The 24773-nt window shown below is 40.6% G+C and overlaps 1 long non-coding RNA gene across 1 annotated transcript; it reads right to left on the bottom strand.

Moving 5' to 3' along the window:
- Nucleotides 1–3392: 3392 nt before the first annotated feature.
- LOC121636503 lies at nt 3393–24364 on the bottom strand. Its single transcript, XR_006009730.1, has 4 exons — nt 24352–24364; nt 22227–22235; nt 5444–5446; nt 3393–4437 (listed from the first exon to the last, which is right to left on the bottom strand). It is a non-coding gene; the product is annotated as an uncharacterized LOC121636503 (long non-coding RNA).
- Nucleotides 24365–24773: the final 409 nt, after the last annotated feature.

The raw sequence follows: 24773 nt of genomic DNA on the forward strand, positions 1-24773 counted from the left end.
TCATAAAATAACTACCTAGCTGAGGAAACCAACAGACACCATTGAATCTTCTCCATCCTAAGCTGTGTGGACAGATTTTATCAGGCTGAGGCCACTAAATATGAAATCTAGATCTTTTGTGTCCTTTTTCCTCATTGAGTCAGTTTGTGTGTCTTCCAGGGGTTTTGTGATCACCTCCTGTATTCGTTTCTTTGTTGTTGGTTTGTACTGAAGCCAAGGGCGGCCATGCTTGAAAGAATTTGCCCAACATAATTTGGACTTTGCCGGCTACTGGTCGTTTCCTGAAAATGATAAGCTCTGCTACATTGAACTGACAAATGCAAAGAGGTAAAATTTGAATTGAAATAAAAATAATTCTTTAATAGTACTCAATGCATTTTGTATAAGTTCCTTTTAAGTTATATTTAAGTTATATTAAATTGAAGTTGAAAATTTAATAGCTCCAATCACTAGTAGGTCAAATGGTAATGGATATGTCTATATTTGTAGATTATGATGGCTCCTTGACTAATCCCCCCCCCCCCCGTAAGGAGTACCTGGCCTCAAAATATTTTAGAACCTCTGCCCTAAGCTCTCTAAATCATTTATACTTGATTGTCCTTATTTTAAGAGACCTTCAATGGACACTGTTGCACTGTGCAGATGGTCTGCAACTGAAAATGTTAGTTTACCACCAAACAGTCTGAAACAACTGAGTGCAAGATTAAGGCATTGTTATTAACTTCTTTTTTTTTCACCATGAAATATCTATGCTTCCTTTGTTTTGGTACCACCTCTTCCTACTGGCAACGTTTTCCCCTCCATTTAAGCAGCAAACTGCTCCCCTGCTTGCTCCCTGGCTCATCACCTGACTGACTCCAAAGGATTGAACCCAGGGATGACGACCTAGGAGGGAACAGAAACAGATTTCTCATCCAGCTAGCTGCCCAATGACACCTGTCACCTTAAGTTAATGATAAAAAAAAATACAATACAATAAAGCAGTCTTTGTTTAATTCCAGAAAAGACAAACCAGGAAGTGAACAGACTAACACTTTACTTACTTTATCAATTCTTTGCTGCAACAGAAATCCATTAAATTAGGTGCAAACACATTAACAAGTAATTTTTCATGAACATGTTGATTTCTGTAGATAATGATGTAGATGAGCTCTTCATGTAAAATCGAGCTTCAGATTAATTAACTTATGATCTTGAGATGGCGGGATCAAAATTAAATAAACGTCCTCATATTTAGGCCTGTTTATGGTTATTAAAATCTCTTTTTCTCTGTTTGTCCTTCTATTAACGTTTTTATCAAGTGTCAACAATGTGGCGCCCTCACCACTGAGGATTCTGTCCCTGTAAACTTGTTCAGTAATGCCTCCTTCGGGACACATGAACCGGGATCAGTCACACTGTGTACTCAGTCAGAGAGCCAGAGGATGAGCAGAATACATGAATGAGAAGCAGCACTGCTAATTAAACAGCTTCAGGCTGCGACTCGTTGCAGAGACCATGTTAAAATGCTGACCTACTGACAGGAGGGTGGAGAAGTTCAACACTCCTGACTCACAAACACGTCTGTGACTTCTTGTTATAACCTCGCTTTTAACTGACATCTTGTTTTTGCTCTCATTATGCTGTCACAATATTAGTAATTTGTATTTGGAGGCTGAGACGGCATCTGAATTCTGATTAAGTCTGTCCTAATGAGCTGTGACTGGTAATGAACCAGCTGCACAAGTCATCCTTCACGCCTGTTGATTTCTGCCCTCCTTTGTTCTCTTGTTTTCAGCTTCACATTCGCGGCTGACACTAGAACACATATTTTTACAGATGTTCAGCAGCTTTTAGAAACAGACTCTGATTCTCTGAGGGTTAAAGACGTTTATAAGATTTTTAGTTTGTCTCCACATGTGAGAAAATCATTTGAAATTTTAAAAACAATGCTCTTCAGAGAAAGAGTGAAGTATTTCCATATTTTTCTCTCTTGTCAGAATATCATTAAACCATTAAATCAGTCTGAAGGGAATGCAATGTGTAGAGGACCAGGGAGCAAATCAACATCATCTCATATGCATTGTGTATAATCATTTTGGGTATTTCTGGCACAGTATTTGTATGCATTTTCAGCTTGTGACGAGTCATTTACATTGGAAGAATGATATACCAAAATGTTCGGGTGAAAATAGTCTATGCCAAAAAGAATACTGATAGCTAGTAAATCAAAAGCTTTGCCTTTTCCCTCAGCTCCATCTTTACCACAATGGACTAGTGCAAAGCCCTCATTACTGTCGATGAAGCACCAATCCATTTTCACTCTAAATTTGCATCTCTTGTGAAGAAGATCCCAAGATACTTGAACTCTGCTTGAGGCAGAGACTCATCTCTGATCTGAAGGGAGTACTCCATTCTTTTCTGGTTGAAAAGAGTCTCAGATTCAGAGGAGCTGAATTTCAACCCTCTTGGAGCCATTCGAAAGCGTTTGCTAAAGGTCCTGGCTCAAATCAGCCAACAGAATTGCATCATCTACAAAAAACATATATGCAGCCCTGAGTTTCCCAAACAAAATACCCTCCCAAAGTACACTTTGAAACCCTGTTCACAAACAAGATTAGTGACAATGGGCAGCCTTGGCAGAGTCCAAAATGCACTATGTCAGCATCTCTGTCATCTTAAATACCTGCACAAGTAACTTTCCTGGAGAGGCTGAGTAGTGCAGTTCCCTCTGTTTAAACATGGGGACCACCATCCTGGTCACCTATAGGTTTTGGGTCAAGTCAGCCTTTAAAGGTTTAGTGTTGGATCAGATTTCTTAGTGGTATGGGATTGGATCATGGTCCTGTGATAGTATCGGGTTGGATCAGGGTTCTGTGATGTTATGGGGTTGGATCAGGGTTCTGTGATGTATGGGGTTGGATCAGGGTTCTGTGATGTTATGGGGTTGGCTCAGGGTTCTGTGATGGTATAGTGTTGGATCAGGGTTCTGTGATGGTATGGGGTTGGATCAGGGTTCTGTGATGTATGAGGTTGGATCAGGGTTCTGTGTTGGTATAAGGTTGGATCAGGGTTCTGTGTTGGTATGAGGTTGGATCAGGGTTCTGTGATGTATGGGGTTAGATCAGGGTTCTGTGATGTATGGGGTTGGATCAGGGTTCTGTGTTGGCATGAGGTTGCATCAGGGTTCTGTAATGGTATAGTGTTGGATCAGGGTTCTGTGATGTATGGGGTTGCATCAGGGTTCTGTGTTGGTATGAGGTTGGATCAGGGTTCTGTGATGGTATAGTGTTGGATCAGGGTTCTGTGATGTATGGGGTTGGATCAGGGTTCTGTGATGTTCTGTGTTGGTATGAGGTTGGATCAGGGTTCTGTGATGGTATAGTGTTGGATCAGGGTTCTGTGATGTATGGGGTTGGATCAGGGTTCTGTGATGTTATGGGGTTGGCTCAGGGTTCTGTGATGGTATAGTGTTGGATCAGGGTTCTGTGATGGTATGGGGTTGGATCAGGGTTCTGTGTTGGTATGAGGTTTGATCAGGGTTCTGTAATGGTATAGTGTTGGATCAGGGTTCTGTGATGTATGGGGTTGGATCAGGGATCTGTGATGTATGGGGATGGATCAGGGATCTGTGATGTATGAGGTTGGATCAGGGTTCTGTGTTGGTATGAGGTTGGATCAGGGTTCTGTGTTGGTATGAGGTTGGATCAGGGTTCTGTAATGGTATAGTGTTGGATCAGGGTTCTGTGATGTATGGGGTTGCATCAGGGTTCTGTGTTGGTATGAGGCTGGATCAGGGTTCTGTGATGTATGGGGTTGGATCAAGGTTCTGTGATGTATGGGGTTGGATCAGGGTTCTGTGATGTATGGGTTGGATCAGGGTTCTGTGATGTATGGGGTTTAGGGTTGTCACGGTACTCGGTACTTCGGTACCAAGTCGGTACCAGCACTGCTGTCGTACTGTCGGTACTTGTATTTTCATGGTACCGGTAGTACCGATGGTACCGAAGGAAACGGACGTAAGAGATGTTTACATCCGCCCGCTGCTAGCTAAACAGTTGGGTGGAGATGGCTACATCGAGTGCAGCGGGAGCGGCCGCTCCGCCTCAGCTAGTTGAAAAAAAGGGAACCAGGAGCCACATATGGAAGTACTTTGGCTTCAGGCCAAACGACAAAGGGGACATAATAAATCCCCAAAACCCAATTTGCCGAAGATGTGGAAAGGGATTCAATACGAAAGGAGGAAACACGTCCAATCTAGCAAAGCACCTTAAAGACAGGCACCCGGATCTATACAAAGAATTCAAGGTGAGCAGAACTTTACGAAGTTTTTGCTAGCGGACCACAACGGAGCCTTACCGAGGCACATTTTAATTTGACATTTATCTGGTAATTTGTATGTAACTAACTCAGGACAAGCCCGTACAATGGAGTGGCTAATTTATAGCACAAGATTAGCTGTAACCACAGTTTGTAAGCACCAAGGTATATATTTTATTATTATTTATCTGTTCAAGTTTCTACAATGTAAACAGATTAATATTTTAATAAAGATGCTGGATATCTTGAATAAATTAGTCTTTTTATTTTTTTTGCCGTGGTATCGAATTAGGTATCGAGTATTGTGTAACTTCACTGGTATTGGTATCGACTACTGAATTTCTGGTATCGTGACAACCCTAATGGGGTTAGATCAGGGATCTGTGATGTATGGGGTTGGATCAGGGTTCTGTGTTGGCATGAGGTTGCATCAGGGTTCTGTGATGGTATAGTGTTGGATCAGGGTTCTGTGATGTATGGGGTTGGATCAGGGTTATGTCATGTATGGGGTTGGATCAGGGATCTGTGATGTATGGGGTTGGATCAGGGATCTGTGATGTATAAGGTTGGATCAGGGTTCTGTGATGTATGGGGTTAGATCAGGGTTCTGTGATGTATGGGGTTGGATCAGGGATCTGTGATGTATGGGGTTGGATCAGGGTTTCTGTGTTGGTATGAGGTTTGATCAGGGTTCTGTGATGTATGGGGTTGGCTCAGGGTTCTGTGATGGTATAGGGTTGGATCAGGGTTTTGTGATGTATGGGGTTGGATCAGGGTTCTGTGATGTATGGGGTTGGATCAGGGTTCTGTGATGGTATAGTGTTGGATCAGGGTTCTGTGATGTATGGGGTTGGATCAGTGTTCTGTGATGTATGGGGTTGGCTCAGGGTTCTGTGATGGTATAGGGTTGGATCAGGGTTCTGTGATGGTATAGTGCTGGATCAGAGTTCTGCAGCATTCACTTTTTCTGTTTGAACATTTCTGGTCTTATGTCCTCTCACTTGTCGTTCTTTCAGTAACTGTCAGGGTTTAAAATTTTTACTCCTGTTTGTTTCCTCTGGATGTTTTCTCTGGAAGATTTAAACATGTCATCTGTGAGACACAACAGTGACTTTTGAATGCTGGCACTGAAACAAGCAGTGACATTCTTCAATTTAAAACTTCACAGAGACGCAGTGAAACTGTTAAACATACAGAGCAGATGACTGATAACTTGACATTTACTTCTCATTTTGTTTCAGTCCATGTTACTCTTATCTTTTCCCAGTCTTCTTTTGTCACCTTGTGTCTCTGATGTTTATTTCCTTTCATTACTTTCTCTGTGTGTTGTTTTTGATTTAGTTCATTTATAACCAAGCCACTTGAGTAGCTTCTAGTGAAATGCTTCATCCTGTTGTTCTCTGTCTTAAATTTTTGCTGTTTGAATTAGTCAGTTTCCCCTTTGAGCTTACTTTCTCATTTGATATTTTTGTTATTTTATGTGCTTGGAATTGAAGTGTCCTTGAGGTAGATTTTCAACTCTCCATGCCTTTATTATCAACTCCAGCAACTTTTATTGTAGTAAATGTCCCTCTACTTGTTTGTATAATCTGAATTTGGGTATTTGTTGTAATGAAATTAAACATTTAATGTTTCAATTTTGGCAACAAACCTAAACACAGAAAGTAAAAACAAAACAAAGTAAATTTGTACTTTGTTTTCTCCCTGCCGGTCCAGTCTGTTGGCCGCCTCACTGAGACTTGTTCTGCAGGAAAGTTTGTCCTACTGAGTCTAAATCTTAATCTAGAATATGTTAAATATACACTCATCGTCCATAAATCTGGTTGAATACCTACAACAGGATCACAGCAGTTTAAAAACCAAGTCTGATCAGTTGGAAACGTGATTTTGTGTATCATTACTAACTGAACTTGGTCGTACAGTCACACTTATGGGCATAAAAATGCATTTACACCATTTACACACAACTAAAGGAACCAAGCTATTTGTAGAGTTTCTGCAGTATTTGAAATACTTGCAACAGAGGTAATTTTTCCACCCACTACATTGTTTGATAATAATGCTCTTGGCTGATAGAGGACTGGTGTCAACACATTCAGCTAAGCAGAAATCACCAGAATTATGTGGTGACTTGACTATGGGCAAAGACTGAACAGGTGCTTTATTCATAAAAAATGCCCTTGGGTTCATTCTTATACAAAGTAGTTTTCAGATGGTCTGCTTATGTTAGACTCACAACAGATGCTGAGCATGTGTTGTGTTTCTGCATGAGGACTTCTGCCTGTCATTTCACACCTGAGGCCAGATGTGAAAACGACATGTGTGCACAAACACAAACCCATAAACAAACAGGTATTGATGAAGGAGGAATGTGGTCATATGCTTAGCCTGTCAGCAGCAGGTGAATCTTTTTATTCTTTATAGCAACTCAAATTCTCTTCCATAGCACTAAAACTGTGATTATAAACATCACCAGTGACCTCCTCATGGTAGTTGATTCTAATTTTTTACCTTCGACACCTTATCTCACACTATTTTCCTCGGCAGTAAAATCTCAATTAATTGCACTCAAAACTCTTTAGAACAATTTTATCATACTGCTCAGGCCACATTCAGTTAATAATAATGGAATCTGTCACCTTATATCCCTCCTCTGTTATGAGTGGTTTGCCCCAGAAAAGATCCCTGGGGCTCTTTCTCTTTAGTTTTTTACTTCTTCCCCCTGGCAACATATGTACAATACACATTTCCATGCAGACGGAAACCAACTCTCATGTGGATCAATCTATCCTTTCTCACCTACTGTCTCCGTTAAATAAAATACAGTTTTCAAAGGATCTTTCTATCATCAGTTTTCTGTTTTTTTCCTCCCCTCAGGTCAAGAGTGTGAGTGTCATCCAGTCCCACATCGATAACGTAACTCGGCCTGCAGGTTTCTATCTATGTAACGTTAACTGTCTTCATCCTTTACCATTATACTTGTTCAAAGACTTGTTACTTCCAATATTCAGTCTTGAATGACATTCATGTACACACATATAAAAGCAGAAATTCAGTTTTGGTTTTACTAGATCTCAGGACTATAACATCCTGTTAAACTGACTTGAATCAGTTGGGTGTGAGTCTGTGGTCCATTTCTGAATTGGATTTAATCCTACTTGAAAGGATTCTCATACTCAAAGATGACGTGTTTCTCAAAGCTCCATTCTGGGCACCTATTGTTCAACATCTACATGCTCCCACTAGCTCAGAACATGGTAATAAACCAAATATCTGATCATAATTATACTGACGACACTTAGCTCTATATTACTGTCTCACCACGGGACTATGGTTCCAAACAAAGCCTAAGCTTGTGCCTTGATCATATCAATACTTAGATGAACCCAATTTTTTTTCAGGGAGATATCTGTCTGACCTCATCCATTTCCACCTCAGATATTTCTCCTCTCGTCACCTTACTCTTTTCTGTCTCTGACACCTTTTATCACAGGATATTGGAAAAAATTAACTCTCTCTTTTCAAGTCCAAAGTCACTGAAACATTTCATATTGTTTTCAGTTTATTGTTAATTATTTTTTGTCTTATTGTATTTGTTGCTGCAATATTATTGTCCATTGTCCTTAAACATTTTGAAATGTACCTTCCTACAGGGTCAATTTGAGGTAGCATTGATGTAGCATGTCAAAATAAGTGAAATGCAGTGTGAGTTGAATCATACCAGATGGTTTAAAAACAGTCACATTTATAGAGAGATTTTCCTTCTCAAGCCCTTAAAATCGACTTTAACCTGCACATACGCACAACAGCCCCGTCATAAGACTTAGTCTATATGCTCTATATATAATTTTATCCTTTTTAAAATGGAATAAAAATAAAACTTGCAGGTCCAATAAATATTCCTTACATTTATAAACAGCTGTACTTTTCTAATAGACAGACTGAGTAAAACTGTGTTGTTTACAGTCGGTTTGATCCCAGTTTAACATCATCATGGCAAGGTCAATGTTTATGAAAACTTTTTTCAATTAATATCTCATACCTTTTCTGAACACATTCAGTGAAGCAAGTCTGATGGAATTAACATTTTAGTACAAGCTAATGTTTAAGCCGCTGTGGCACTAAGTTTGTTGCTAACATAGATGCTTATATTAGCTTTCATATTACAGTGACTAACCTCTCCAGCTTCCTGGATTTTTATAGCACAGACATTGCAGTTTTCTGCATAACATTTAGCCAAGTAGCCGGCATAGTGTACAGAAACATCTGTGCAGAATATGGACTGGACACCCCAAAGTCACAATGAGCACACCTCCCAAAGTGGTGAATGCGAGAGCCCAGATCCTGTGGCACTTCCAGATACAGGCTGACAAAATGGTGATGGCCAATAGTGATCATGGATGAGAAAAAGGAAAGAAGAGCTGGAGAAAGCCTGGGAGGTGAAGGCAAAAGTGGTACACTGGAGAAGTGTGACAGTTGTCTTAAGGAAGACCCGGTAATTCAGCCCACACACAAGGAACAGTTTGAACCGTTTATTGCACCTGGAGAGGCAGAGATGGGCAGGCCGCTGCTGGGACCAAATGGAGGGTTTAGGCGGTGATCGGTGGTCGAGCCAGAACGGGGGTAAGCAACCAGGTAGGCAGATGGCAGGAGAGTCCGACAGGGGATCTGGCAACAGGAGGTCAAAGAATGAAGCAATGGTCGGCAAGGGGAATCTAGAACAAGACAAGGTTTTAGTACAGGATCTCTCACAAGGACAGTAGGTGACCATCTGGCAGGAAAGCAGAGAATGGGTAGGGAATAAATAGGGTGGAGAACAGGTGGAGAGAGTGAGTGGTAATGAGGCCCAGGTGGAGCAGATGAGTCTGATTACGGAAGCCACAGAGACTGCAGACCAGCTCCCGTGACAGAGCCCCCCCGTCAAGGTCCGGCACCCGACGGACCACCAGACATGGCCGGACTTGAACGATGGAAATCCCGGATCAGGGAGCGATCCACCACGAACCGGGCAGGGATCCACGACCGCTCCTCAGGACCGTAACCCTCCCAGTCTACCAGGTACTGAAGCCCACGGCCCCGCCGCCGGGAACAGAGAAGGCAACGCACAGTGTAGACTGGACCCCCCAGCAACGAACCGGGCAGGAGGAGGGGGCCTGGAGGGGCCTAACCCGTAGGGGAAGGTCCCTGGTAGAGAGCCAGACCTTCTGTCCCACCCGATATTCAGAAGCAGGGACCTGATGCCTGTTAGCCTTCTTGGTGTATACCGTAGAGGTGTCCAACAAAGCCCGCCGAGCCCGCCGCCACACCAGTTGACAGCGCATGGCCGCTGCATGGGCCGAGGGAACCCCAGCCTACCTCTCCTGCACCTGGAACACTGGGGGCTGGTACCCGTAGACCACGTAAAACAGCGACAAACCTGTGGCACTGGAAGGAAGAGAGTTTATAGCATGTTCGACCCAAGACAGATTCTGAGACCACATAGCGGGATCTCGTTCGCACAACATGCGCAGCTTCGTCTCTACCTCCTGATTTGCTCTCTCAGTTTGGCCATCCGTCTGAGGGTGGAAACTGGAGGACAGGTCCACTCAAATACCCAGAAAGGTGCACAACTCCTTCCAGAACCGGGAAACAAACTGGGGTCCCCGATCCGAAACGATGCTGACCCGTAATCCATGGAGACGGAAAACCTCCTTGGCAATGATGACACTGAGCTCCTTAGATGTAGGCAGCTTGTGGGAGTGGGACCAGATGAGTCATTTTGGAAAAGCGGTCTACAATGGTGGGTAAAACAGCGAAGTTATTAGAAAGAGGAAGGCCAGTAACAAAATCCATTGAGATATGAGACCAGGGTCGGTTAGGAACCGGTAACGGGCGTAGCAGCCCCACGGGGGGTCGACAAGAAGTCTTAGCCTGGCAGCAGGGTCGAAACGACAGCACCTACTCCTTGACATCTTTAGCCAGAGTGTCCCACCAGAAACGATCCCGGACTGCGGACAATGTCCTGTGAATTCCTGGATGACAATACAGCCGTGAGTTGTGACAAAAGGACTGTGCATTAGAGACCAGGTGCTTGGGGACAAAAAGGCAGTTTCTAGGGCAATGTCCTGGTACCAAGGTTATAATAGTTTTGGATTTTTTATTAGTTTTAGTTTTTATTTCGTTTTGACTTTTTATTTTTAAATTCAGTTAGTTTTAATTAGTTTTCAGAGCAAATTTTCTAGTTTTTATTAGTTTTCGTTTTTTAAAAATGCTTAGTTTTAGTTTAGTTTTTATTAGTTTTAGTGTTAGTTTTAGTTTTTTATTTTTTCTAAATTAGAGTATTTGCCAGGTGCAAAATTCAAAATAATCAGAACAAGCACTGTATAATAAAAACTTAAGATACACTTTTTAAAAACTGTATCAGGAGAAAACATGAACAGCCATCTACAAATCAGACAACAGCCCATAAGACAGAAGCCTTAAGTAAAAAAAAAATGTACGCAATGCTGCTTCTGAGATAGGGTGCTAGGAAAAAATCAACATAACCAACATACTAAAGGCACACATCAACATAACATGAATCCATTCAAGAGACAATTCACAGTCCTTGGCAGCCAGGAGTCCAAAGGAGATAAATCTGACTAATCATGAACAACCTGAAAAACCCAACAAACTCTAGACCAGAGCTTTAATTCATTCAGATGAAACAATTCACAATTAACTACATAAAGAATTGAACTAGAGGTGCAGCAACTTTAGTACAAATCACTGCATCTGTTTAACAGTACAGGACCTCACATGTTATACTGGACATGATAAAGCAGTGAATATTTTACACACTGAAAGTGAACGTGTTTGGTAGAACACAGAACCAGTAGCTGGTTAAGATACTGATGTATCTCAGCTGGATGCTGATGTGCTTTTCTTTTCTTTTCAGAATTAAAAGTTTAGTTTCCCAGAAAGACCAGGAGAAAATCATCCATGAATCCATCTCCAGTAGGCTGGATTACTGTAATGTTCTTTTAACAGGACTTCCTAAAAAAAGACCATTAAACATCTGCAGGTCATCCAAAACGCTGCTGCTAGAGTTTTAACCAGGACTAAGAGATCTGAACACATCACACCAGTTTTGAAATCTTTACACTGGTTTCCAGTTTATACTGGTTTCCAGTCAGTCACAGAAAACCCTTTTGCTTGTTTACATCCCAGAACGGTGTAGGCCCAGAATACATCTGTGATATGTTCAGAGAATATAAACCTAGCAGAGCTCTTAGATCCAAAGACTCTGCTCAGCTAATCCAGATCAGAGTCCAGACTAAACATGGAGAAGCAGCATTTAGCTGTTATGCTGCAAACAAGTGGAACAAACTGCCAGTGGAGATTAAACTTTCACCAAATATAGACATTTTTAAATCCAGGTTCTTTTCTCATGCACCTATGCATGTTAACTTTTTTTTAACTCATCTTTTATTTAATCATTTTAATGTAATTTATTATTTTATTGTGATTCTTGCCATGTGTTGCTGCCTTTTATTATTTCTAAATATCTGTAATGCCTTTGTTTTATGTAAAGCACTTTGAATTGTCCTGTACATGAAATGTGCTGTACATATAAACTGCCTTGCCTTCTATTCTAAACATACATAACCTGCTGTCCACCATTGTAAACAAAAACGTTTAGGCCTCTCAAATTCAGCTTTTCAAGATTTTGTGTGTGACTGTATGTGTAGATCTGTTTGCGTATGTGTGTGCGTGTGCAAGACTCTGTGTGTGTGTGTGTGTGTAACTGAGAGTGTGTCTGTGACTCACGTTCCCTCCGCATGCTGCTCGGCCTGGCAGAAGCCTATCTTTCGGGAAAGGGGGGAAGAAAGGCTACCTGGTCCAGGTACTCCTGGTTAGCCTTCATGTGCAGCTTTTCAAATGAATTTTCAGATTTGTGTTTTTTCCTTCCACATATTGAACCACCTGCTTCTTCTACAAGACACTTTGACATGGTCATACCGAAAGAAATCCCAAATAGGACTCTCCTTGCTTTCTCCTAACTTTCTCCGTAACATCACGCTAGCCGGCGCGGGCGAACACGCTGTTGACACGTGACGTCACGGCCGTATGACGCAGACACCTGGCGTAAATCCGGCAGAGTGAAGTAAATAGATTTTCATATCAGCTTATGTATGAAATAAATTTACAAAAAACGAAAACAAAGGACATTTTTGCTTTCATTTTAGTTCGTTTTAGTTTGTTTTGTAAACACACAATACAGTTTCAGTTAGTTTTCGTTTTTTTAAAAACTCTCGTTTTTATTTTTATTTCAGTTACCGAGAATGTTTTTTTAATTTTAGTTTTTGTTTTTTCGTTAGTTTTTGTTAACTATAATAACTATTTGATAACTATTATCAAAGATTATTGGAACAACATCGTAATAATATTCAAGGAACGTGGAAAATTTTAAATGACATCAATAAGAATGGGAGGAAAGAACATGTACTTCCCAGTTATTTTGTGGATAATGATCAAGAGATTACAAACACTTGTGAAATAGCCAATGCCTTCAACAGTTTCTTTGCAAATGTTGGGCCTTCATTGGCAAAAAAAATCAAAGAGCCTCAGGATTTATCGGGTTTAACTCTTGGATCAACAAATCAGAACTCTAATTCCTTTTTTCTGAAGGGGACAGTGGAAGCTGAAATTATTGGTATTGTTAATAAATTTAATAATAAAAGATCAATTGATTGTTTTAATATAGACATGATGCTGGTAAAAGATATTATAGAGTTCATCGTAACACCTTTAACCTATATTTGCAATCAGTCATTTCTTACAGGAATTTTTCCAAGAAAAATGAAAACGGCAAAAGTTATTCCAATTTACAAAAGCGGTGATAGACACCTATTTACCAACTATAGGCCTATTTCCATTCTGTCCCAGTTTTCAAAAATCCTAGAAAAATTGTTTTTAACCAGGCTTGACAACTTTATCGAAAAATACTGCCTGTTAAGTGATAATCAGTTTGGTTTTCGTTCAAAAAGATCAACTATGATGGCAGTCATGGCTCTTGTGGATGATATTACAACTGCTATTGATAATAGAGAATACACGATTGGTGTCTTTATTGATTTAAGCAAGGCCTTTGACACAATAGATCATACACTTCTTTTAAAAAAGATTCAAAGATTTGGTGTTAGGGGTCTTGCTTACAAGTGGCTGGAGAGTTACCTCAGCGGCAGAGACCAGTTTGTGTATATTAGAAATGTTAACTCCAAAAAAGAATCCATCACTCATGGAGTTCCACATGGTTCCATGCTAGGACCAAAACTATTTATCATGTATATAAATGACCTGTGTGACATCTTGAAAAATGTAAATTGCATACTATATGCTGATGATACAAGTCTTTATTGCTCTGGCAAGGATCTGGAAAAGTTAATGGACTTAATGGAAAAAGAACTAACGGTCTTGAAGAGGTGGTTTGATTACAACAAACTTTCTATGAATTTAGCTAAAACTAAATATATTATTTTTGGAAATAGAAAAATAGACCAGAGGATAAATATCAAAATAAACAATGAAGTAATTGAACGTGTGCAAACAAACAAGTTTTTAGGAATTATGATAGATGAAAAACTCAGTTGGAAGCCACATATCAATATCATTAAATCTAAATTGGCAAAAAATATAGGCATAATAGGGAAAATGAGATCAATATTAGGACATAAGTCGCTTTGTTTATTATATAACTCTCTCGTTTTTCCATATCTGAGCTATGGTGTGGAAATATGGGGAAATAATTATAAGGTAAATGTTGACCCCATTTTCTTGCTTCAAAAGAAGGTTATAAGAATCTTGAATTGTGCAGACTTTTATGCACCAACTGCTTCACTGTTTGTTAATTTAAGCCTCTTAAAATTTTATGATATTGTTGACTTCAATACGCTGGTATTCATGTACAAGGTATATAACTGTAATCTCCCACCATGTATTCAGAAGAAGTTTGAACATCGAGAGAGTCAATATAGTTTCAGGGGAATTGGGTACTTTAAAAAAAAAAGGCCAGAACCAATAAAAAAAGTAGTAGTCTCTCTGTCAGGGGGGTCACATTATGGAATGACCTGGACAGTAAGTTAAAAGAAAGTAAAACTCTGTCGGCATTTAAAAAGCAGATAAAAATTGACATCCTTAGGAAATATGCTCGGGTATGAATAGAGCATAGGAAGGGGTCTGACTCAAACGATTTGGGGCCACCTTGTAATTCTCCACTGTATTCTTTCACTTCTTTCTTTCACTAGTTTAATTTAATGCAGAAGCTTTATGATGGTTATATTGTACAGGGTTAGGCAAAATAAGTTTAACTTCAGCCTAAACCCTTTCGGTCTTAAATGCAAATGTAAGAGACAACATAAGTAATTTGATTGATATTGTTATTATTATTATTTTTTTTTATTTGATGGACCGAATAAATGTGCATTCATTCATTCATTCATTCATTCATAACCTTGGCTGGTACCGGATAATGCTGATGCGAACTGGTCACCAACTGCTCGATATCAGTCCTGGTCATGGATAGACGTACAGATGGTGGTAAGATGTATTCTGGCTGGCCCTGTACGTGATCATCCTCCAGGGAGTCATAAATCCTAGACAATGCATCCAGCTTCACGTTTTTGCTCCCCGGCCTGTAAGAGAGAGAGAAATCGAAACGGCCAAAAAACAGGGCCCACCTGGCTTGCCTGGGGGCGAGTCTTTTAGCGGTCCGTAAGTATTCGAGGTTTTTATGGTCAGTCATCATAATTGTGCTCCGCTGAAGACAGACTCCTGGAAAAAAAGGTGAGTCTTATTGTCAGTAGACCTTTGACTGAGGACTGCCCCTACACCGGAGCAAGATGCATCCACCTCCACGATAAACTGCCGGGACGTGTCAGGAGAGGAAAGAACAGGAGCGGTGGTGAAGGATGTTATCAGGTGCTGAAACGCGGTCTCTGCCTGTCCAGACCAGGCGAACTGACGTTTGGCGGATGTGAGGACGTGAAGAGGTGAGGCAATACAGCTGAAACCCTGAATAAACCGCCTATAGAAATTAGTGAACCCAAGGAAGCATTGCAGCTGTTTACGACTCTGAGGTGTCGGCCAATCCTTTACAGCCTTGATCTTGGCTGGATCCATGGAAACGCCATTCGGGGAGATAACATGCCCAAGAAAGGAGGTGGTGTGGTGGTGAAACTCGCATTTCTCTGCCTTGACATATAGTTTGTTTTGTAATAGCCTGAGAAGAACGGTGCGAACATGTTCTTGATGGGACTGCATGTCTCTGGAAAAGATAAGGATGTCATCCAGGTAGACAAAAACGTAACGGCCAACCATGTCCCTAAGGACATCGTTTACTAGCGCCTGGAAGACTGCAGGGGCATTGGACAAACCAAACGGCATAATAAGGTACTCATAATGTCCCGTTGGTGTATTGAACGTGGTTTTCCATTCATCTCCTTCCTTTATGCGAACAAGGTGATAAGCATTTCTTAAGTCCAGTTTGGTGAAAAACGTGGCCCCCTGGATTTGGTCAAAAGCATTATTCATGAGCGGCAGAGGGTAACAATTTTTCACGGTTATGTTGTTGAGTCCCCGATAATCAATGCAAGGCCGTAGGGAACCGTCTTTCTTTTCCACAAAGAAAAACCCGGCCCCCGCTGGAGATGAGGACAAGCGAATTATCCCCGCTTTGAGGGATTCCTCAATGTAAGTATTCATGGCTTGGTTCTCTGGACCAGAGAACGAGTACAACCTTCCCCTAGGAGGAAAAGTTCCTGGTAAAAGGTCAATGGAACAGTCGTAGGGCTGGTGAGGTGGAAGGGAAGAGGCACGATGCTTGCTGAATACCTCAAGGAGATCGTGATAGACCGGAGGAACCACAGCCAGATTGGGGTAATCCTCCATTCCGGCGCTTCAGAACTGACGCCGCAGTCAGGAGGCAGGAGGATGAGCATTCTGGAGACCATCCTAAAATCTCTTTACAGGCCCAATCGATATGAGGGTTATGCTTAGTTAACCAGGAGGCTCCAAGAATGATGGGAACCTCGGGAGAATGAATAAGCAAAAAAGAAATCAGTTCATGATGATTACCTCCTATGATCATTTTCAGGGGAACAGTCTCTTGAGTAATATGATGTAAGACGTGACCGTCTAGAGCTAGAACCTTAACAGTCTTGGAGGTAGATTGGGTTGGGAGGTTAAGTCTTTGAGCTAACCCAATGTCTAGAAACTCCGTGTCAGCCCCTGAGTCAATGAACACAGACACAGCCCTAGTCGTGTTATTTAATGAAATTTGTGCTGAGACGGAAAATATACCCGAGGCTCCTGAAGACTTCCGTTGACTCAGTAGGCTCCTCGTCTCTCCTACTGAGTCTGCCCTTTTACTGGACACCGATGAGCTTTATGTCCGACCCCTCCACAATAAAGGCACAGCCCTTCCTTGAACCGCCGTTCCTTTTCTGCGGCGGATATCCGGGTCCAGCCGAGCTGCATAGGTTCCCCGGTCTCGTTGAAGGAGAAAGAAGCGGAAGCGGAATCTAGGCGTTTCCTGCGCTGGCTTGACCCATGTCTCGGGTCGGCGATCCTGGAGAAAAAACCTTCTCTCCCCTTGCCGTTCCTGCAGCCGGAGATCAATTCGCGTGGCGAGGATTTCCAACCCGGCTAGATCTGCTAGAGCGTCCCGGGTAGCCTTGATCTCCTCCGCCAGCCCTTGGTAGAAGGCGTCGCAAAGAGCAGCGTCATTCCAGGAACTCCCTGCAGACAGCGTATGAAAGTCAATAATATATTCGGTGACACGTTTGTTGCCTTGTCTCATGGCGAGTAATCCGCGTGCTGCTTCTCTTTCTGGCAGGAAACAGGATCAAAGACACGGATAAGGGCTGCAGAAAAGTCTCTGAATGAGTAGCAGATCGCAGAGTCATTCTGCCACTCAGTTGTGCCCCAAACCTTTGCTTTTCTGGAAAGCAGGGAGCTCATGTAGGCGACCTTCGCCCAATCGGAGGGGAATGATGACGTCTGTAGCTTGAATTAGATCTCGCACTGGGTAACAAAAGGACGGCACTGAGAGCGTTGACCTGCAAAGACCTCCGGAGGAGCGAGGCGTGGTTCCAGGAATGGTCGAGCCGGCTGTACAGGAGAACTTGTGGAGGCATGGGAGGTTGCAGCGTCGGGAGCACCTGCGGATGTGTGCGCATGTTCGCCTCTAGTTTGGTAATAGATGTTTCCACACAAGAACGCCATTCGTGTGTCGGCGACGGGTCCATGTTGGCCAGATGATACTGTGACGGTTGTCTTAAGGAAGACCCGGTAATTCAGCCCACACACAAGGAACAGTTTGAACCGTTTATTGTGCCTTAAGGGTCTTGCCTAAGGACCCAACTGGAAGATGTTATTATTCGTTCTCTGGGGGGAATCGAATTCTGGTCTCCCGCATGGGAGAAAGATGTTCTGCGAACTGAGCTATCCAGCCACGGGACACCATATGGGATAAGCTTTGTGCCACTGGGGAGCGAATCTGAATTCTTTATATTTGAATTTGAATCATTCAATTTGAATCTGAATATGCCTGTTTGAATAATTGCTTTAAAAACTGAATCCAAATTACCATATTTGATATTGAATCTTTGTTTTTTGAATGTGTATATTGGTAAAGTTGAAACTTTTGTATTTGAAAAAATTCATTCCCTAATTCATTTTCATAGTTCAATTTCAGTTCTCTCCATTTAAATTCAGATCTGAAATTCAAATTCAGATCTTCGTCTTGATGTATCTCTTTACTGCTGTGGTCTTCTACCTCCTCCTCCTCCTCCTCCTCCCCTCCCTCATTACCTTGGTCTTATATTTTCTCCGGTGGTTAAAGAGGGATTTGACAGGAGGGGGAGCCCTAAAATTTGGTGTTGCAGCACAGTAAGGAAAATGACATAAATGATTCCAGAAAACTACTGTACTTGCTTTATTCCCAACAGAAAAATACAGGCTGGATTAACAGGCAAAACACACACACAGAGCAGTCTAGCATGGCTTACTAATAGGAGACAATTTAAACATTAAATAATCTGTCTGAAGTAACTGCTAACATTTTTAATCAAATAACACAATTTTTCTACTTAAACACTATTTTGACTCCATGGACGTTTTACTGGCTGATTAATCTTTTTCAAACCAGTCCTTACCCTTGAAAGTAAATACTGATTCTTTGTTTGTGCCCTCTCTTTTCTTCATTGTCCTCCATCTTTAACAGTGAAATTAACAGATATTACCATTTACTATTATTAACATAGGTTTTCCAATGGCTAAACAAATATTCATGACCATAACAATTTTGCCAGGAACATCCATAGCGAGCCAGCCTCTACCTTTAAGTGGGGATCTCCGTTAACCAGGGCCGGGGCGGAACCAGTTTTCAGCTCTGGAGTTTTATATAAGACCAGCCAACCTCTTTGTGATGTGGAGTAAACTGGATAAATTAAACATCTGTTCACTGCTTACAATCCTGTAGCTTCTTTTTTTTTCTTCTTCTTCTTCTTTTTTTGTGAAAACATTAAATCGTTAAAAGCCTAATTTCCTGTATTTCCTGTATCTGTTCTCCATATACTCTGTCCTCTTCCACTTCCTGTCTACTCACCTGTCTCTTCATCCACAGGGCATCAAAGATATTTATATATATGTTACACCTTCCTTAGTTTCCCTTTGTGTCTGAGATCATTTTAGATTTGACCCACTGAAATGTTTTTAATCAAGTTCACAAATATAAAGTCATTTATTCAAAAATACACACATTTTCTATAGTGAGACTGTGATGTAAAATTTACTCTATAGATGCTTCTGGAATAACTAAACACATCTCTCTGTGGTCAATAACATCTCTCTGTGGTCAGTAGCTACAATGGCTGGACTGTGACCAGTCAGTTTAGTTAGTTTTAAACACCACAGACACATACACCTCAGCATCTTTAAACATCAGCACAAAAACTTAAGCCAGCAGAAAACAGATGTAAATTACATCCCAAAAACCATGAAAGTGTTCCACATTTTCTCCCTCTGATAGTACTTGATAGTATCTGATAGTACCTAATAGAATCTGGATAGTACCTAGAAAGTATCTGATAGTATCTGTTTGTAGCCAAGTGACTCAGAGTACCATATGTCTCCACCCTAGCAGCACCTGTCCTGTTTGCTGTTTGTATAACTGAAATATCTCCACTCATCACTGCAGTGAATGAGCTGTGATGTGACACAGCACCTCATTTCGTATTTGCCTATGTCAAGTAGAAGAAGTAGTTCCTACCTATCCTGAAAGTTTACTTACATAAATGTTGGTATGGGAGAAACAGATTCTTCATTATTGATCCGCACATCACAACCACTTAGTCTTCTCAGATAACTAATTGGATCAAAGCGTAGGCTCGTTCTTACTTATCCACTTATTCATCCATTTATTTATTTTCTATTCTACAGTCATTTAGCAGACGCTATTTTTTGACCGACACACTGGCCCAAGAGTTATGTGGCCCTCCCGATTAGCCACTCCAGCAGTGGGCTTAATAGCCATTTCAAACTCCTGCGGATTAGTCCATGAATCGCCACACATGCACTTTGTGTCAGGACTGTGGCGTGGATGAGAGGTGTGAACCCAAATGCAGGCTTTCGATGCAGGAGGCAGAGGGATGCAGGATATGATTTTAATGAACCAAACTAACCTGGAGGACAAGGACTGAACTTGGCATGAATACTAAGCACATCAAGACTAAAAAACGAACAGCACTATCAATCTAACAACGGAGTGGCAGGGAATAAATGAAACCAAGGAGTATATGCACACACGAGAGAACTAAATGTAAACAGGTAAAGCGAATGAGCCAAATCAAACCAGGTGCACTAATGACAAGAAGCAGAAAGCAACATCAAACTAAACATGACAAGACCATAAAAAACAAAACCAAAAACACATATCTTGACACTTAGCCCTCATTCTAATGATAAGATATAGTGCGACTGACTCGGTAGATGCTGCATGTTAATGAAGGCGGGGCCAGCACAGGGTGATGCTGTGCTCTGATTTGTTGAGCATCTCGGTGCTTATGAGAGAGCCTTGCCGGTTGTGCATGCGGAAATTATCTGCGTGATGAAACTGGCCCTATCGCCAGTTTGAACTAAATAATTTATTTATTGGACTAAGGTGGTGGAGCTCAACCTCAAGGCAGCTCTGGCCCACTTTAACCCCTGATTGTCTCACAGTTACGTATGTGTTCTCCCTCTCCTTCATCAATCTGCCTCAGTTCTTTAGTTTCAGTCTCTTCTCTGGCCTTACTCATTAGTCCGAAAACATAGAAATGTTGCCTTACCTTTTCGTTTCTGTAAGATTTAAAGTAACTTTACTATGCTTTGCTTGACAAACTTTAAATCATATCAGTTTTTCTACCACACACAGACCTAACTTCAGACCTACTGTAGCATTACATGTACAAATAGCGAAATAACGTTTTTAATTGTGATGCAGTAAATTACCTTTTCCCTTCCGTGCTGCTGCCTTCTGTCTTTGCAGCTTCCTCGTTGCTTCACGCCACACAAAACAAAACTCTTTCACGTCGCTGTCTTGTTACCTCGTGCTGCATTTAATGCAGTTGAAGATTAAGTGTTCGCTAGTTTGCTATAACTATTTCTTGATTTCCAAGATGCCAGCCGGGGTGGCAGCAGGGGTGGCGAGGCTTTGTTTTAGGGTAGATCTGCCCCGTGACAGAGAGAGAGAGAGAGATAAAAAGAGAAATTATATTGTTCATGAGTCTCAAATTTAATTTTCGATGTTTAGAAGTCGCAGCCGTCTCAGATGATGTCTCTGCTCCAGCTGCAACCCATGCACACAGCTTTGCACCTTTGGATTGTGCTGCAGTCCACGTTGCTTCACCTGCTTCACTGGCTGTTTACCTTCACAAACTCCACCAGGTGTTCTTCTGCTAATTGCTGTACCCTTTGAGTTGTTTCAGTGCATTTCTTGAAGATTATGTAGACATTTATTACTACAAGGTCCTGAATGTTGTAAAATACAGCACAGGGTGACCTCTGCATAACACCTTTAACACTTATACTCATGAAAAAGGAGCCCTGGCTTAAGGAGAAAGACCCTATTTATGTTGCGCAGCTTGATTTGGGGCTGAGGTGCAAATGGAGCTGGACCTGGTTAAAGACTGAGGTCAAGACTGAGGTGAAGGGAGTTTAACACAGCTTCTGACTATTGCAGTATTTTAAAAAAGATCAACAAAGTGGTGTTTTGTAAATGCAATATAAAAATGTGCTTTCTATCTAAAGAAAATGTCTTTTTTTCTTTTATCTTCCTCTCAGTAAACCAGAATGCTGGCAGGTCTAAGGGTAGCACCCCTAGATCCACCATAAAGGGGTTTAGTCCAAACCTGGAGAACTATGTGCCTGAAGACTACTTAAAGAAATGAGAGCAAGCTTGTCTAAGAGCGTGTATGTAAATCTTATCATTCCTGCTGCTTTTCAATCATTATTTCACAAATTTTATGAAAAACATAGAACTGAAGTCATTGTGGCGTTAAAAACCTCAAATTGAATTTGGTGAAGAGGGTTTATGGGGTGTTGGGATGTTCAGGTTGAAGACAACCAGCTGAGTTGTTACAAGCAATAAACATCCAAATGTCTAAGTCCTTCTTTAATGGATGTATTAAAGCTGCATTAATTAACAGACTACAGCTGAAGTGCTGCATCTCTGTGGCAGCTACATCTGACAGCTCTGATCTGATTAACTCTGTTTTATCCTCTTTTCTTCCAAAAAGAGATCAACCATGAGAACTGATCAGTGAAAAACATGTTTGTCTTTGCCGCTGAAGGACTTCAGCCTTCCTTGTTTTGTAGGATTTGTTTCATCGTCTGGAACTCTGTTTCTCCCAGGAAAACTTCCTCATTACTCTGCCTGGCTCTTTGAGGCGGATGGGGAGGGGGGGTATTGTGTAAGGTTCGTTGCAAGAGGCTGGCTCTCAATACAAGCCCTTTTTTTTCAAAATATTTGTCGGGTTTTTCTGTGGCTGAATGTAGAGCTGCTGTGCACAGCGTGTTCACAGAGGTGAGTAGAGTAGTCAAAGATTATACTCAAGTAAAAGTACTACTACTTTAGAAAAATATGAGTCAAGTACAAGTAAAAGGTCATCGTCCAAGTAATTACTAAAGTAAAAGTGAAAAGAGTATTGAGTACTTCCTGAGTAACATCAGATTTATTGTTCTTTTAAATGAAATATTGATGAATGAAATGTTAATAAATAAATGAAAACATAAAACATAAATAAACATGACATAAACGTAAGTAAAGACATCCGCCACATTAAATAAAATACCCTTTTTTTTTCAGAACATTGCTCTCTGTCTGTCCTTCATAATAAAACCTTTAAGACCAGAGTAAAGGACAGACGAGCACAGTGTTTGACCTGCTTCTGTCTGCGGTACTCCTGTTTGACATATAGGCCGGCAGCAAAGTGTTTTCTCAAATTCAAAGTTGACTTTTTGTAGGCTAAAATGTTGACTTGTTTGGGCAGATGCAGAGGACAGTGCAGGAGTCTGTAAGGTAAAGTTAGTATGAATGTGCGTCTAGGGTTGTTCCTCAGCGTCTGGCTCGTCCTCTGAACCACACACTGTTGTTTCAGCCATTTTTGACATCCACTCCTGTCTTTGTGTTCCAGCGTGCTCAGTCTGCTCCTGTGTGAAACCAGCGATAAAACCAATATAACCCGTGGTGTACCTCAAGGATCAGTCATTGGACCAACGCTGTTTATATTGTATCTAAAGGACATGGTAAATGTTTCCAATGTGCTAAAGTGTATTCTGTTTGCAGAGGATACTTTCTCATTCTATTCTGGCAAAGAATTATTACAAGTGATGGAGGAGGTTAAAAAGGAAGTGAAAAAAGTGAAAGAATGGTTTGATAGTAATGAACTACAATGAATCTGGCTAAAACAAACTTTATGGTTTTCACAAAGAGGGAGGAAAGTTTCAAGGTGTCAATCAAATTAGAAGGTTTTGAAATTTATTTTGTAAAGGAAACACAGTTCTTAGGTGTAATGGTTGACAAAAAGTTGAATTGGAAATCTCATATTGATCAAGAAAAGTTAAAATGATCTAAAACAATTGCAGAGCTTCACAAAGTTAAGGATTCATTAAATAACAGCATTTTGTCTTGTGTATAACTCACTGTTTGTTCCACATATGACATATTGTATTGAAGTGTAGGGAAGTATGTGTACAACATTTATACAACCACTTTTCATTTTACAGAAAAGAGCCATTAGGATCATTACTGGGAGTAAATACAGAGATTTGTCAAATCTGTTATTTGTACATAAAAAACTAATATTTGATTGCAATATTTCACTTGTAATGTTTAAAGCTAATCAAAACCTGTTGCTAAGGAATATTCAGTAAAGATTTCGGAAAACAAAGTTATTATTAACTGACAGGTATAAAGAGCTACATGAAACCACATTTTAGAACCACATTAAAGGAGTGTTACATCTCAGTGAAGGGTGTCAGTCTGTGGAACAATTTGGACAAAAAAAGGAAGAGTTAAAATAAAAAAAAAAAATGTCTTTAAATTTGAAAAATGAAAAAAAAAAGTTTTGTTAAATATAACAAAAAATGTGAAAGTTGATTATAAGATGAATACCTAATATGCTATTTGTGTTGAGTGTACTATGTGACGTCACTAAGGAAAAAAATAAACGTTCTATGATTGAGAGCTGTTCCGGCTGGATTAAGTATTTTGTTAAAAATCTTGTGTATACATTGTACTGATGGCTAAGTGGAAAAGGAACAAATAACATAAGACTTTACTTGCTGCTCCTTTTACATTCAAAATTTAATTAAAAACATTTTAAATTTTGTTTTGATTTATTGAATAAAATAAATAAATAAAAGTTAGTCTGACACATGATTTTTTAATTTTGTCAGCAAAAAATTTAGACGCCAGTTTACCATAATTATAATATGTTAACATCAATATTAGCTGCAACAGTAAAAAGAAAATGTGGTCAGCAGCAGCATCACCTGATGGGATTAAGCTAACATTAGAAAATGAAAAAGTCAACTCAGCTTAGACAGATAACAGATTTTCCAACTTTAAAAGGGGTCCCCAAACTTTTCCATGCAGCAGCCCACCTGTGGAGATATGTTTGGTCCAGCAGGACCCACCAAATATTTCATGCAGTAAAATAAGTAAAATCACATCAATTACAACCAGATAAACACACTGACAAACTCATGAAGTCAAATAGTCCTAATCAGCCTTTAACCTGGACTAATGAAATGTTCCTCATCGGCCCAGTTTACAGTTGTTTTTGAGTTTGACAAAGACAGATGTGGACAGATGCCTATGTGAACGGACTAGTTTAGATGAACAGCCTCAGTATTGAAATACCTGCCTGTTACTTTAACACAGCACTTTAAATTAACTAATACTTTATCAATGA

The sequence above is a fragment of the Melanotaenia boesemani genome, chromosome 3, assembly GCF_017639745.1.
Source record: "Melanotaenia boesemani isolate fMelBoe1 chromosome 3, fMelBoe1.pri, whole genome shotgun sequence".
NCBI classification, from domain to species: domain Eukaryota; kingdom Metazoa; phylum Chordata; class Actinopteri; order Atheriniformes; family Melanotaeniidae; genus Melanotaenia; species Melanotaenia boesemani.